This window comes from Enhydra lutris, unplaced genomic scaffold (genome assembly GCF_002288905.1).
Source record: "Enhydra lutris kenyoni isolate GAN:26980312 unplaced genomic scaffold, ASM228890v2 scaffoldscaffold21, whole genome shotgun sequence".
Taxonomy (NCBI): domain Eukaryota; kingdom Metazoa; phylum Chordata; class Mammalia; order Carnivora; family Mustelidae; genus Enhydra; species Enhydra lutris.
In genome coordinates, this window is record NW_019154105.1 from 36658360 (window position 1) to 36670943 (window position 12584).

General features: G+C 47.2%; 1 protein-coding gene across 2 annotated transcripts in view; it reads right to left on the reverse strand.

Moving 5' to 3' along the window:
• The window catches only part of LOC111149125 (family with sequence similarity 114 member A1), a 75339-nt gene extending 72463 nt beyond the window's left edge, over window positions 1-2876 (reverse strand). For both annotated transcript variants that reach the window (XM_022506056.1, XM_022506055.1), the window contains exon 1: window positions 2792-2876. The gene's annotated coding sequence lies outside the window, so the exon portion shown is untranslated. The remainder of the gene's footprint in view (window positions 1-2791) is intronic.
• Window positions 2877-12584: the final 9708 nt, after the last annotated feature.

A 12584-nucleotide genomic window follows, 5' to 3' on the forward strand; every position in this document is an offset into this window, starting at 1 on the left:
ATCCCTGGTCAATGAAGATCCAGGAAACTGTTTCAAGCAAACATGCCACGGTTAAGAGAGGATACAAAACAGCACACCAAATAAGGGAAAGATGTGCTGGAATGAGACTGACCTCCTGCAAAGGAGAACCTTGAACCGGAATGAGACTGACCTTATGCAGAGGAGAACCTTGAAAGTGGCTTTGCTAGGAATACTCAGGCATGGTGAGATAAGCGTATGTGCAAATGCCCTGCACCAGGAATGATGTCTAGATAACTGGGATGAATGTGTGGCCCCACCAGGAGGCAGTATGAAAGAATGGGGGGCAGGTGGCTTGGGGGGTCGGGGGTAGGGGAGTTCTCTGAGGAAGAGAGAGAATGCTCTGGTCCCACCATCTCTGTGTGGGTACACAACTTATTACTGTTGGGCTTCCTCCCTTCCTCCTTTGTGGAGTAAGAGGGGACAAAATGCTCTGGATACTGGGTTTCCAAACCCCAAAGACTGCAGGACTGGGACCAGTCCATGATGATAGAGAAAAATGAGGACAAGATCGCAAGTTTTTCATCAGTCTAAATTTATTAAAGGACTGCCTTCATCTTACAAGGTTAGCCTTTATGCTTTTCTTGGTATTAAAATCTTTCACTTTATGAAATAGTAGTGCCGTGGAATGATTTCTTTTTAAATAGCCTCTTTTGGCAAAATAAGAATTTGGTAACACAGTACCCTAGGGAAAATCACTGCCTCCAATTTTAAAAAGGACTGGTCAGTGAGGACTAGGAACAAAAATTCTGGGTGAGAGATCCCCCCCTTATGAAGCCCCAGGCTGTTTCCTCCTGTGTATTTTTCTGAAATCCAGATGGGACCTATTTGCTCCCCTGTTTAAAAACCATTAGGTCTGGGGCGCCTGGGTGGCTCGGTCGGTTAAGCGTCTGCCTTCCGCTCAGGTCATGATCCCGGGGTCCTGGGATGGAGTCCTACATGAGGCTCCTCGCTCAGCAGGGAGCCTGCTTCTCCCTCTCCCTGCCCCTCCCCTTGCTTGTAAGCTCTCTCTCTCTCAAAAAATAGATAAAATCTTTAAGAAAAAAAAATTAGGTTTAAACACCTTTGCATGACATCTGTGGCCCCGATCTCTTTATCCACCTCCTCCAGCTCTTAGGACACCTTCCACTCTGGCCTCACCAGACTTTGCATTAGTGCTCACAGCTTGTAACCACTCCCCACCTCGCCTTTGCCTGTCTGGTTCCACTGTCTGGGCTGCCCTTGCCTTCAGCCGCCTGGTAACCTTCTACTCGTCTCTCCATGTCTAGTGTTACTTTTTACTCTAAAATTTTCCCTAATTTCCCCCACTCTTTTCCCAAGAATTAATTGCTTCCCGAACCTCCATGCTCTGTGTGACACTCTGCACGGACTTCTATGGCATTTGTAAGGCGGATCTGTCTGTGTGTCATTTCCTCCTCCTCCAGGACTGTGACCAACGAGCACTGAGCTTGGGTTCTGACCCTCAGATGTTTACAGAACTGAAATATATTGTTTGATATTGATTCAAGAGAGAGAATATTTGACATAAGTCAGACTTATAAATAAATGGCTTCTTGTATGGGCTGAATCCTTGGTATTCTAGAAGGCCCCCTCTCACCCTCAAACTCCTTCTGCACTGACTCCCTTGTGTTTCAAATACTACCCTGGAAGTTTCATTCCTTTGCTTAAAGCTTACAATGTAAGGGCTTATCAGAGTCTTTCCTGAGCTCAGGCTCTGATGGAGGAAAGGAGGGAGCAGGGGGTGAATATGGGTGAGGTTGGAAAGGGGCACTAGGAGGAAAGGAGGGCAGAAAGAGGCCTCTGAGGAGAGAGGCTGTCTCCTCGGTTACCTCGGGTTGGGGTTCAAGAGACACTGATTTGAGAAGCCACCTGTTTGTACCCCTTAAGTTTAGGATGGGAACTGATGGGATGAGCAGGACACAGATATACAGCCCTAAGCCCAGACAGAGATAACGTCTTACTCCGGGAAAGAGCAGTGAAGTTCAGGCGCCTGGACGGAGATGGCTGGAAATAGTCACCAGATTCCAGCGTGGAAGAGGAGAGAGTGGGCGAGCGGGTGGGGCCTGGGGAGCCTGGGTTAGGCTCGGCCGGGAGCCGTGAAGCCAGGTGGTACCAGCTTAGGGTGTTGGCTGGGATGGAAATGCAAGCGCGGCTGCAGAAGAGATGATGAAGTTGGGTGGGAGGTCAAGGCCAGAGCCGCTCGGTTTTCCAAGGCCAGAGCTCGGCTTTCCGAGGCCAAAGACAAGCATACCCCACGATGGAAGCCTTTGCCTTATGGGGACCTGCTCCCGCTGTGACCCCCGGTGGCGGGAGCCCTGCAGCCTGCCTCTGACTCGGACCCGGGACCCTGGGGAAACTTTCTCAGCTTTGCTCGGTGTCGGGACCGGATAGTTGGAGAGCACGGGTCAGGCTCCGCGGAGGTTCACGCCGGCCGAGGGGGCAGACCCCGAGTGCGGGCGTGTGGGTGTGTGCATGAGCGTGGACCCAGAGCGACACACACTCACACACACACACTCACACGCCCGCACCCACGCAGGGCCCTCGGCCGCGCCGCCGGCGCCTCCCCGGACCTTCACCCCAAAGTCCGGTCCTCCCGGGTCCCGCGCCCGGTGCCAAGTCCCTGCCGATGGCTTCCCACTAACGCAGCGGGCACGAATCGGGGGCCAGGAAGAGCAGCGGCGGCAGGGTCTCCCCACCACCCCGCTGCGGCGGTCCCCGCACTCCCCCGCCCGCCGGGGGAAGGGGATGCGGAGAGGGTGCCCGGGGCTCTTACCGCTCAGGCGGCCGAGTGCGCGCGGGAGCGCCCGCCGGGTCCCGCCCCGCCACGTCGGCAGGGCCGGCGGGGACGCGGCTGGAGGGCGGGCCGGGAGGGGGACACGGGGAGGCCGGCCGAGCTGCCCCGCCCCGCCGCCGGCCCAGGAGGAGCCCCGCCCCCGCGTGCGGCCCGCCCCGGAGCGCCAGCGCGGCGGGCTCAGCCCCGCACCCTCTGGGGCCGGGCGGGGATCCTCCTGGGAAACTTGGCGTTTCCAGCTCTGTGCCCGCGGGGAGAGCCGGAGGGCGCTACCCCCCCTGCGGCGGGTCTCGGGGGTTTCCCGCGACCGTTTCCTGCCTTTAAAGGCGCCCGGAAAACCCCGCAGGCAGTTTCTCAAGGAGGCGATCGCTCAAGTTCAGCAAGAGTTTATGATGCCTCGATTGTGCGTTAAACAGCTTTCCCTTACCCTGCCGGAGGGAGTGCAATCTGATTTAAAACCAACCAACTGGGGCGCCTGGGTGGCTCAGTGGGTTGGGGCCTCTGCCTTTGGCTCAGGTCACCATCCCAGCGTCTTGGGATCGAGCCCCGCATCGGACTATTTGCTTGGCAGGGAGCCTGCTTCCTCCTCTCTCTCTCTCTGCCTGCCTCTCTGCCTACTTGTAATCTCTGCCTGTCAAATAAATAAATAAAATCTTAAAAAAAAACAAAAACAAACAACTAAACAAAACGCTTTCTAGAAGGCCAATTTGGAAATGGGGATCAAAATTGAAGAGCATTAGCTCTGGCCCAGGAATCCCACATTTTGCAAATGCGTCTTCAGAGTCAGATGTGCAAATATGTATGTGCGAGGATATTTATTGTTGTTTATGCCTGGAAAAACCTGAACATAATACTCTGTTCCACAATAAAAGATTGGTTAAGTAAATTATAGCAGCTTCGAACAGTCGCATATGCTGTGGCCATTAAAAATTCTTAACTATCCATTCTATTTGTTGACATGCAAAGAAGGCAGGCCATAGCCAAATTTTAAGTTGAGGCCGCGGAAGTTTACAAGAGTATGTATTGTGTAAATATTTTGTTATATATCTATATATGATCTATATCTATATATCTATATCAATATATATCATAAGTTAGGGAAAATGCAATTTTAAAGACTGATTCTTTCCAAGTTCTGCAATTTTGAGTGTTAGCAAATTTTGTTCAAAAGGTATGACAGGTGTGTTTTGGCGTACCAGGGACACAAACACCGTGCAGGTGACTTCTGTGCCTGCCTACTGACTTCAAGTACCTTTGCCCCACCTGCCTTCCAGGCTAAGCTGAATGGTAAGAGCGCAATCACACATTTCCTCTTAAGGGCCGGTTTCCTTTTCTCCTTTGACCCTAAACCACACCTTTCCAATAAAAGACTATCAAGCAAGCAACTCTATCAAAGAGGGAAGTTCGTTGCTGGCTGCAAATTATGCCTTTTTAGGCAGCAGCTGCTGCTTCCAAGCCCACCAGGTTTTATTACAAAAACTTATTTTTTGCAACTAAAAATTGCTTATTTATTTTAAAAATTCCAGAGTCTTTAAAACACACACATATATATATATATAAAACAAGGGGCACCTGGGTGGCTCAGTGGGTTAAAGCCTCCGCCTTTGGCTCAGGTCATGATCCCAGGGTTCTGGGATCAAGCCCCGCACTGGGCTCTCTGCTCAGCAGGGGGCCTGCTTCCTCCTCTCTCTCTGCCTGCCTCTTTGTCCACTTGTGATCTCTCTCTGTCAAATAAATAAATAAGATCCTAAAAAAAAAATTAAAAAAACAAAAACAAAACCACATATATCAGGGTTCCGGGATCGAGCCCCGCATCGGGCTCTCTGCTCAGCAGGGAGACTGCTTCCTCCTCTCTCTCTCTCTCTCTCTCTCTGCCTACTTGTGATCTCTGTCTGTCAAATAAATAAATAAAATCTTTTAAAAAAACACATATAAAAGCAGAGAATAATATGACAAATACTTATTTGTGTAAGAAAAAAAGTAGAGACTATTATGACAATAGGTAGATTGAACAACTTTTCTTTTTGTCATATTTATTTTAAAATCCTCTTTTAAAAGAAAAAAAATGTTAAAGATATGTTGGGAATCCTTTCCATTGCATTTTCCGCCTTCCATGAAGGTAACCACTGTCCCAAGGTTACTGTATATCCTGCTCACCCATATTTTTATACTTTACAGTGCATACCTTTATCCATATGATGTAGGAGAGATGTTAGGGTTCAAAGCCAATGGCCAAGAAAGAATTTTGGAGATGTCTTTGGTGCAAAAGGTGGTTTTATTAAAGCACAGGGATAGTCAGGCACCTGGGTGGCTCAGTGGGTTAAGCTTCTGCCTTCAGCTCAGGTCATGATCTCAGGGTCCTGGGATAAAGCCCTGCATTGGGCTCTCTGCTCAGTGGGGAGCCTGCTTCCCCCTTTCTCTCTCTGCCTACTTGTGATCTCTCTCTGTGTGTGTCAAATAAATAAAGCCTTAAAAAAAATAGTAAAGCATGGGGACAGGACCCATGGGCAGAAAGGGCTGCACTGTGGTCACAAGGAGTGACCCATTTTATACTTTCAAGTTGGGAAGGGGTTCGGGATAGTGTAAGCCTTTAAGGAATTTTGGAAGCACGGTTTCCAGGACCTTGAGGGGGCTAGCTCTTGTTGAGAAAAGGTCATTTATTACCGTGTAATAAAGCCTGAGTCATGAGACCCTTCAGATGTATATCAGTGGGCCATGTGCTTGGGGGATGATTGCCAACCTGTATCTTGGGGGGTAGAGATAAAGGAGGTTTCCAAAAGGAATTTTTATATATTAAAGTAGACTTACAGGATCCTGGAGGGTCGGGCTAAAATTGCCATTTGCTCTTAGCAAAGTATTAACATCGAGGCCTCTGAGTCCCTAGAGCAATGCCACTCTGCCTGTTTCAAGGACTTGTCAACAGGCTGTAAACAGTAAGGAAATTTAGTAACTTTTCTTCTGCCTTTGTTTCCCACATCATGTAGATATTAAATGGAATTCTTTTTTCAGTGTTTTAAAATTGTATAAATAACATCCTATACATTTGTTTACTCAACCTTATATTTTTGAGAATCACTTATGTTCATATATGTAGATCTAGTGCACTGATTTCCATGTCTCATAGGAGCCCACTGTATGAATATCCACGAATGTCTATCAGTTTTTTCTATTCCCCAATTGATGGACATGTGATGCATTTCAGGTTTCACTATTGCACAAAGTGCTGCAGTGGTCAGATCTTTGGATGCTTTCTGATGTCTCAGGCTAGAAATGGAATAGCCGGGTCACCTTTACTAGACATCTGAAGTTTTGTGTCCTCCTGTGTGCGTCAGCTGAGATGGGGAAGCTGGAGACTCCACTGAAATGGGCTTTCTGCTCCTTTTCCCACTTCTGTTCTTGCTGGGACCTGCACACCCACCATACACGTGCCTCATGGTACAAATAAGGCATGTTCTCCCGGTAAGGGACAAGGAGTTAATGATTTCTTCAGTCTTCAGCACCACAGATAACGTCTAAGAAAGGACTGGGTGAGAATGACCAGGCAAATCGAATCCCAGACCACTGGCTCTAGTCATCTCAATGACAAGACTCCCTAGCTCCCCGAGGGATAAGTGACTTAGGGAGGACATCTGGACCTTGTCCTTTTTCCGACCAGTTCTTGGATGCCTGAGCGGACACATACACCAGACCACAATCCTGAGTAAAAACTCCAGACCCCGAACCAAAAAGAGACTCTCTTTCCTTGTCTGTTCTGAGGCTCCCAGATGCTCTATCTGTATCTGCACTCCTTCCCTATCCTTAATATACTCTGCTCTCACTCCCTCCTGGCTCACATTTGATTTCGTCCTTGCTCATAGCCCAGGACCCTCTTGACTGGCCTTGTGGGACCCCCCCCACCGGGTCCCTGGCCCCAGCCTGCCTCCATCACAACCATTCATTAAATACAAAAATTTTTAAAAGATTTTATTTATTTCTTTGTATAAGTAATCTCTATACCCAACGTGGGCCCCATGCTCATGACGCTGAGATCAAGAGTCAGCTGCTCTTCCGACAGAGCCAGCGAGGCCCCCCAATTAAACAAAACTTTTGTGAGTATTCTATGTACCTAGATCTGCTTTAGGGGCTGGGAATACATTAAGGAGGAAAGCCAAGTCCCGCTCTCAAGGAACTTCCATTTGGTTGAAAGGGAAAGACCCTCACTAGATAACATATCAGGGGGTGGCATAAAGCAGGATAGAGCGTCCATAGGTCTACAGAATGATGGGTGGGAGCAACAGTGGTCTGGGAAGGCCATGGCAATGAAGCGGTATTTCAGTATAGACTTCAAAGAAGTAAGGGAGTGAACAAAGGTGATATGAGGGAACCATTTCAGGTGGAGAGGACAGAAAGAGCAGTGCAGGAACAACCTGGTGCACTCACAGAATGGGAAAGTGGCCATTGTGGCTGGAGCGGAGGGAGGGTGGGCCAGACTAGAAGGAATGCGGCCACAGAGGTAGTGGAGTCTAAGGTGGGAGGCAGACTAGGCAGTGCCTGCAAACCACAGTTGGGATCTTGGCCTATGCTTTGAATGAGAATCCTTATAGATTTTGAGTAGGAGTGTGCCATGATTCTAGTGTCTGATTCTTACTGGGCTAGGAGAGGATGAAGGTGGGTGGGTGGAAGGAAGGGCAGAGGTCGACACCAGTTAGGAGGCCATTGTGGTTATCCATGGGATAGATGACTATGGGTTTGGCCACCATGGGAGTGGTGGAGAGCATCAGAGTTGGTTTGCTCATAGAGAGATATTTCAAAGAAACAACCAATAACATTTGCTCAAGGATTGGATGTGGAGTTTGAGGAAAAGAAAGAAGTCATACATTAGTCCAAGGATTTTGAACCAGAATGATTGCAAGAATAGAAGCATCACGGGGCATCTGGGTGCACAGTCAGTCAAGTGTCCAACTCTTGGTTTAGGCTCAGGTTGTGATCTCAGGGTCATGGGACCAAGCTCCACTTTGGGTTCCACGCTGATCGTGGAATCTGCTTGAGATTCTCCTTCTTCCTCTGCCCCTCCCACTTGTGCTCTCTCTCTCTCTCTCTCTCTCTAAAAATAAATAAATAAATCTTTTTAAGAAAAAGAATAGAAGTGGGGCACCTGGGTGGCTCCATGGGTTAAAGCCTCTGCCTTTGGCTCAGGTCATTATCCCAGGGTCCTGGGATGGAGCCCCGCATCGGGCTCTCTGCTCAGCAGGGAGCCTGCTTCCTCCTCCTCCTCTCTCTCTCTGCCTGCTTCTCTGCCTACTTGTGATCTCTCTCTCTGTCAAATAAATAAATAAAATCTTTTTAAAAAAAGAAAAAGAATAGAAGTATCACTTATTGAGATCAGGAGGGATGCAAAAGGCACAGGTTTGGGGTTTGAGGTAGTGAGGACTCAAGCATTTGATTTTCAGCAAGAAAAGTTCAGCAAATGTTTAGCAGGTGGTTGGATTTAAGAATCTGGATTTCAGGGGAGAAGTCTGGGCTGGTGATAGTAACTGGGGAATTATCAGCAAATCGATAGTTTTGAAGACATGAAAAAGCATGAGAATGCTTGGAGTTGCAGAAGAGAGGATGGTCAAGACTAAGCCTTGGTTGTGCCAAGTCAGAGAGATAAGGAGGACCCACAAGGAGACTGGGAAGGAATGTAGTGATTTAGCATGAGGTTAGGAGGGAGGTACACAGGAGTGAGAGTGGAAGAAGTGAGTATGGTGTCCCAGAAGCCAAGTAAGAAAACTTTTCAAGATTTTTTAACTGTGTTAAATACTGAGGAGGGTGCTGATGAGCACTGAGAATTGACCCTTGGACTTGGCAATGTGGAGGTCATGGGCGACCTTAAGAATGATTTCTCGGGGTGCCTGGGTGGCTCAGTGGGTTAAAGCCTCTGCCTTCAGCTCAGGTCATGATCCCAGAGTCCTGGGATCAAGCCCCGCATCGGGCTCTCTGCTCAGCAGGGAGCCTGCTTCCTCCTCTCTCTCTGCCTGCCTCTCTGCCTACTTGTGATCTCTGTCTGTCAAATAAATAAATAAAATCTTTAAAAAAAAAAAGATTTCTCTGGGGGCACCTGGGTGGCTCAGTGGGTTAAGCCTCTGCCTTCGGCTCAGGTCATGATCTCAGGGTCCTGGGATCGAGCCCCGCATCGGGCTCTTTGCTCGGCAGGGAGCTTGCTTCCCCCCTTCTCTCTACCTACTTGTGATCGCTCTCTCTCTGTCAAATAAATAAATAAAATCTTTCAAAAAAAAAAAAAAAGAATGATTTCTCTGGAGTGGTGGAGAAAGAAACCTGACTGGAGTGGGTTTGAGAGAATGGATGGAGATTATTTAGAGACAGTAAGTAGTGTGACTTTTTCAAGGAGTTCTGGTGTAAAGAGGAGCAAAGATGAAGAGATTGGGAGTTCTTGTAGCATTATATGCTAATTAGAACCAAACATTAGTGCAAACAATGATGATATAGTAGAGGAAAGATCGATCATTGCTGGAGTGAGTGATTTTCTTGAGTAGACAAGCAGGAATGGAATTCAGTGCTCAATGGGGAGGAGCTGGCTCTTGGCAGAGTTCATTCAGGAGAGCAGAGGGAAGTGCAGGCAGACAGGGGCAAGTAGGCTTGCAGAGTTTTGAGGGGCGGGTGGGGAAATGCTCTTCTGGTTCCATTTAGTTTCTGCATGAAAAATGAAGCATTATCAGCTGAGAGACAGGAAGGAGAGACGTGTTGGAAGTGTGAGAGGGAGGGAGGTATAAGATAGAGCAAATGGACTAGGGAAGGGGAGTAGAAAGGGTGGTAGGATTGCTGTGCCCTCTGGAGGTTGGGACTCAGTCATGAGTTTCAAGTAAAACAAGTCAGCCTGGATGTGTGTTTTCTCCAGTTGCAACCAGCGGTGCAGGCTCGATATAACCAGTCCAGGGATGAGTTGGACTTAATCTGGGTCTAGAGGAGACAGGAGGAAGGGACTTGAGGGTGAATGCAGAGGGATGATTAAAAGGATGGATCATGACTTTCAGTCCAGCGCAGTGGGGCTGAGAAATCGTTGGCAGCAGAGGGAAAGAGTTGGAGGTGGTAGCTGGAGAGTGGGATGCTGGTGATTGAGATTATAGAGAGGGTAGAGCCATTGGTAATGATATCTGGGGTATCATGAAGGAATGCATGGCTGAGGTAGGTTGCAGAATAAGATCTGTTAGAGAAGAGAATATGCAGGAACTAAGAAGCTGGGGAATCAAAGAATCTCTACGTAGCTAGTGAAATCTCTAGAATTATGGCGGGGCGGTGTTGCACTGGGGCGGTGAGCGGTGCTGAAATGCTCAGTGAACGAGGGAGTGATGAGCCTCTGAGGATGGCTGCACCCAGGAGGGGTAGGTTTCAAGGGCTGGGGGGAGGAACAGTGATCTGGAAGGAGCAGTGAGGGTCAGGACGCCTACATCTCCTCCAGGCCTTGAGGTGTGAGGGGTGCAGTTGAGAGCAATTTGGACCACTAGAGGGCGATGCGTTCAGAATGGTGTCTAGATCTCAGAGTGCCCTGGTCCTTTGGATCTAGACTACTTGAAGAGCTTTTATTAAAATTAAATTAAATTAAATTAAATTAAATTAAATTAAATTCAGAGCTTTTAAAATAATACGGATATCTGGTACCATCCCAGACCATTTAAATCAGAATCTCTGAACATGTGTGAGAATTCCTGTTTCCTCCCATTCTGACCAACATTTGGTATTATAAGCTGTTTTCATTTTTGTCCATCCCAGGTGTGTACGATGGTGTCTCCTGGTTGTCTTAATTTGTATTTTCTCATATTCTAGTGAGGATGCATTCCTTATATGTTTGATCTATTTACTTCCCTGTTGTCTGTCTGTTTATATCCTCCACACATTCCCCCTCCCCACCCCCACTGGGTTTGTTAGTCATTTTCCTACTGGCTTGTAAGAACTCATTATATGTTTTAGATTTTAATCCTTTTGTGGTTATATGTGTTGCAAATATCTTTGCCCTGAATATGGCTTGTCTTTTTTTTTTAAAATTCAACAGATTTGGATTTCGATAGCAATATTTAAGTTACCAATTTTATTTCTAGTGGTTTGTATATTTTACGATATAATTTTCATATAGCTTGTTTTGAAGCTGTTGGTAGACACAAGTATTTATTGATTGATTTTTCAGGGAAAGAGAAAGGCAGTTTTTTGAAAAGTAAAAATCATCAAAATAATGTTTTGCGGGGCACCTGGGTGGCTGAGTGGGTTAAAGCCTCTGCCTTCGGCTCAGGTCATGGTCTCAGGGTCCTGGGATCGAGCTCCGCATCGGGCTCTCTGCTTGGCGGGGAGTCTGCTTCCTCCTCTCTCTCTGCCTGCCTCTCTGCCTACTTGTGATCTCTACCTGTCAAATAAATAAATAAAAATCTTCAAAAATAAAAAAATTTAAAAAAAATGTTTTGCTCTGTGTGTATTGGGACAGTATATTTGTCACTCTTAGACTGTTATTTTACCTATCCCAACATGAAACTGTTTGTTTTTTTTTTTTAGGAGATTTTATTATTTATTTATTTGAGAGACTGACAGCAGGGGGAGAAGCAGAGGGAGAGGGACAAGCAGGCTCTGTGCTGAACATAGACCCCGACTCAGGGTTTGATCCCACTACTCTGAGGTCATGACTGGAGCCGAAATCAAGAGTCAGACCCTTAACTGACTGAGCCACCCAGGTGCCCTGCCACTGTTTTATTTTTTAAATAAAGCTAATGCATGTACCTAGTAAAAAAATTCAAGAAAGGACAAAAGAGCACAAGATGGTGAATAAAAATCTCTTTCTCCTTTGCCGCATCTGCTCAAAGGTAACAGTTTCTTCAGACTTTTATGCATATACCAGAAAAAATTTTTTTGTGCATATACCAGCATATGTATGTAGAGCCCGGTAACAGTGTCCTGGGGTTGTCATAACAAATCCCCACAAACTGCGTGCTTAGAACAACAGAGAGATTCACTCTGTCCCCGTTCTGCAGACCGGAAGTCCAAAATCAAGGTGATGCCATGCTGTTGACTTCCGACGGTCCTAGGCATTCCTTGGCTTGTGGCTGCAAAGCTCCAGCCTCAGACCATCTGCTCGTCTTTCTCTCTGTCTCTCCTCTGTGTGTCGTCTAAGGACACGTGGTATCTTCCAAGGCACCTGGTGTGACGCAGAAGCACAGTCGCTGGGGCGGGATTTCACCTGGGTTCAGACCCCAGCCTTGGTGTGCACAACCTGGGACAGTCACCCTATGGAGTCTCCCCCAGTGTAAGTGGGGATAGAGATAGGATTTATCTCCCAGCACCTTTATGAGGGTAAAGGGAGTTAATATTTGTAAAGCACTCAGAACAGTGCCTGGCCAGAAGATAACCTAAGTAAATATCCGACAGACCAGATTTAATGTAAACGATATCACGTTCTCTGTACTCTTCCACTCTTGCTTTTCTACACTTATTAGTACGTCCTGAAGTCTTTCCATTTCAACATGTACAAATGTACGGCTTGTATAGAATTCCAAACCTCCTTACTAAAATAATTTCTGTGTCAAGCACAATTCCAGCCATTTTATATTCATCATCTCCCCTCTCCCCCCCGAAAATCCCAAATATTCCCATTTGGGATAAATGAATGGAGACTCTGTGAAGTTAAGCGAGTTGCCCAACACGTCCTTGGTTTTGTGAGTTCAGCCCAGTCTGTTCCACTGCGACCCTGTGTACTGTACAAGCTGACTTCTGTGCGTTTATCATCTCCTCAAGGACATTTCTCTGAATTCTAACA